This window comes from Orbicella faveolata, unplaced genomic scaffold (genome assembly GCF_042242905.1).
Source record: "Orbicella faveolata isolate gen_17 unplaced genomic scaffold, um_ofav_v1 contig_13, whole genome shotgun sequence".
In the NCBI taxonomy this organism is placed as follows: domain Eukaryota; kingdom Metazoa; phylum Cnidaria; class Anthozoa; order Scleractinia; family Merulinidae; genus Orbicella; species Orbicella faveolata.
Genome location: NW_028301540.1, coordinates 33,020,811 through 33,024,388, shown reverse-complemented (window position 1 = coordinate 33,024,388; position 3,578 = coordinate 33,020,811). Strand labels below are relative to the sequence as shown.

The window sequence follows — 3,578 nt, the reverse complement described above, 5'->3', positions numbered from 1 at the left end:
GCGAGAGCGTAAAAACAATCCTATGAACACAAAACTTGGCGCAAACATTATTTCATTCTTATACTTTAAAGTCGTGTAACAAGTTTCTTGAAGTTTTGTTTGTAGCTTTGTAACGAAGGGTATTTGTACAGCCGCCATTTGTGTCTCTTGGCAAGGAACAAATAAAGGCCAACTTTGACTAGTATAAATAGCCCCTGGTATATATCATTTGGTCAAAATATCTACATTTTAGGAAACCTTGGTTATTGTTTTTTTCACCCGGAAAGTTATAGCTCTGGGAATTAAAATGTTCTCCGTCAGTAAAATAAAATGTTACGGCATGTAAGCGAGTTCAATTTTATGCAAATCACAAGGTTATTCTTTGGAAGTCAACGGTTTAAAACAGAAACAACGACTCACCGTTACTTACGTTCCTTCTGCTGCTATACAAAAGCTTTTAACTTCCCAGTGTCCTTGTGAGCTGTTCTGTAGAATATTTCCAGTAAAACAGCAAGCATAAACGGCCATAAAATTCGACAAGGCCGACAATGTTTATATTTAAGATGAGACACTGAGTGGCACACACACAGTCCTGGCTGTTTTCATTAGGGACCTTAAGATACGAGGACGGGAAGGCCAGGACGGCAACGGCAGTGGACGCGGGAAACTTTCGAGGGTCCCGTCGTGTCGCCAAAAACAAAATGCTTAAGATGTGCATTTTCGCAAAGGACGGTGACGTCAGTAATTCGAACCTCGTACAAGCTATTCACAGAAGCAATGAGATCCATTACCATCTGTAATTGTCAGTAACAAGCATCATAAAAATCAAACAAACGTTGCTTCAAGTTCCGGGTAGCATAAAAAAGCTAAACATCAGTTTGAAAATGTGTATTTTATTTGCTCGATAGATGCTCCATGTCATTCATTCTTACAACATTTTATCGACTGCACTTACACTGATGTATTCTCAATGCATACAGTTTGTATTGAGCTTGCACACTCGTGATAGCGTCTGAACAGTGACTGCAGAAACACAAACCAACAGACAAGGAATATTTTTATTCACATTTTCGTATCTCAACGTAGTGTTCTACACTACAATCACGAAAACTGTGAACCTTATAAACATTCCTATCAATATAACTGAAAATAAAGTCAATTGGAACAGTTATCGAGGCAAAACAAGAGCAAAATACTCACGTTTTCGTTACGACGGCTCGTCGGGCGAAATGGCGTCCTCGACGAGATGAGGACGGTAGAGACATGAGTCGAGAGTTCTCGTGCGCATGCCCCGTTGAGTTAATTTACCTCCGGTAGCCGTCCTAGCTCGTCCCGTCCTGGTATCTTAAGGTGCCTATTGTCTTGCTCGGTCGAGAGTCCTTTAAAAATAATAATAATAATAATAATAATAATAATAATAATAATAATAATAATAATAATAATTTATTGATTTATAGTGCGCTTTTTAACATACCAGGTGATCAAAAGCGCATTACAACAATAAATAACCTAAAACTATACAAGTATTAAAAATCTACAATAAAATTTAAAAATAATAAAAAAAAACAACACTAAATCAAAAAAACACTACATCATCATAGAATATTCGCTTCAAACCGTAGAAAATTAGTTTCTCATATCCATATGCCTCATGTCGACTCATGAGTAAATAAATCAGTCCCCGTACATTGAATTAACGACTCGACTGACCTCTGAGGTCAGGAGGTCAACTGATATGTCATTATGTTACTTTTCCCCGGTTTCACATTACACGCGTAACGCCGTATTGAACATCACAGTATTTAGTTGAATTACGGTATTCAAAATTTCCTTAAAGACATTTCGATTTAAAAAGAAGAAAATTAAAAAAGCAGCATTTTGACATAACTGTTAGCTTCTCAGATATCGTTCATAGATGCATGATACCCTGACATAATTTCAACACTAGATTGATCTCTTCGATGTCGACGTGGTTCATAGTTTTGCGCTTAACAACATTTGGCACACATCTAAATGTGCGCAAAGGTAAATACTCAAAAATAAGAAACCGTTTATCTGCAGGAAAAGCTGGACCGCCGAAGATAATAATGTTTGAAATTCTGCATATTATTTATTCGAGCCGCAAGCTACCTGCTTTCAGTAACGCTTCGTTTCGCTTACCAAAAGTGACAAACTTACTCTATGAAAATAAAGGCTTATTTACATTTGTTTCATTCTTTTATTTTTCTAATCTGAAATTTCTATTATATAGGCTTAAGATTATCTTTCCAAATTTACCGTTCAATTTCCTATCCCTTATTTTTCTAATCTGAAATTTCTATTATATAGGCTTGAGATTATCTTTCCAAATTTACCGTTCAATTTCCTATCCCGGCCATATTTGAAAACATTCCTTCTCATTTGATCACTGTAAAACTTGTAAAACATATCTTGAGGAGGTTCAATATTTGCCTGTGTCGTTGAAGGCGTCAAAAAAAAGTGTCAGACATTTATTATTTACTTGTTGAAGTTGTACTCTTAATGGTTTTAAGTTGCGCTTGTTAATGCAAATCAAACATGTTCACTTCCTTATAAAGTTATTGCGAAGTCTGTAAAGAGCAGCAGGACATTTTGTGTGAAAAATTAAATGATCCTCAGTTACAGCAGCACAGAGTTAACCGTTTTAATGGTAATATGGTTTTTTTAAGTAAGTCCAGGTAGATTCTTATTTCTTTTAAGGCGAACAGGCTTGGGTGGCAGTTCTAATTCCCTTTTTCCGTTCCTACTTTCTCTTCTGCAATATATGCCTGCTCGCAGGCTAGTGCTTCTCAATACAAATTCAGATTGCATTCTGCTTTCGGGAGTATTAGCCGTCACGATCGACTTTTGAAATTACTTTTCCTGTGGGTGGGGTGGGGGTGGATTAGCGCTACTTTTATGACGCTCAATTTTGCTGTTATGATTAGGCTAATCATAACAGCAAAATTGAGCGTCATAAGTGACTGAAATGACTAAAACACAGAAACACAGGCTGTGCCGTTTCAGTTAGCAAAGGCTGGTGATATACGAGCAGCGAGAGCAAAGCTTATTTTTTTTCGCGTGAGATTCGCGTACTCAGCTCGTTCCTTTCGTGCCTCTAAATAACGCATTTACTGCCAAGGGCATTATTTATCTCCACTTATTAGTCCGTGTAACTGACGATGTCTGGAGATCTGACCCGGATAGTCGCTGCTTTAAAAACCACAGGCGGTGGTGCTATCCAGTAAGATCGTTTGCCTCCTTTGACTCACATTCGATATTTTTAACTATAAACCCTTGTAGACCATGCTGAATTTTCAAAATCAGGTAGTTTTCTACACGCTATATCTCTGAGACGAAGTCGGTGACCCCCATTTTTTTGTTGCATTTCTGATACAAGTAACTCATTATCTGACTGCCCTAAAAATTAAGAAAAAAATCTATCGACTGGAAAATTTTCGCGCGAGCGTCCTTAAATACGGCGTTATGAGTGTAATGTGAAATCGTTTGTTCATTGCCAAGAGACACAAATGGCGGCTATACAAATACCCTTCGTTACAAAGCTACAAACAAAACTTCAAGAAACTTATTACACGATTTTA

The 3,578-nt window shown here is 37.2% G+C and overlaps 1 long non-coding RNA gene across 1 annotated transcript; it reads right to left on the bottom strand.

Annotated features, from left to right (window-relative positions):
* Positions 1–852: 852 nt before the first annotated feature.
* On the bottom strand, positions 853–2,128 carry LOC149116010 (uncharacterized). Its single transcript, XR_016206182.1, has 2 exons — positions 1,180–2,128; positions 853–1,002 (listed from the first exon to the last, which is right to left on the bottom strand). It is a non-coding gene; the product is annotated as an uncharacterized LOC149116010 (long non-coding RNA).
* Positions 2,129–3,578: the final 1,450 nt, after the last annotated feature.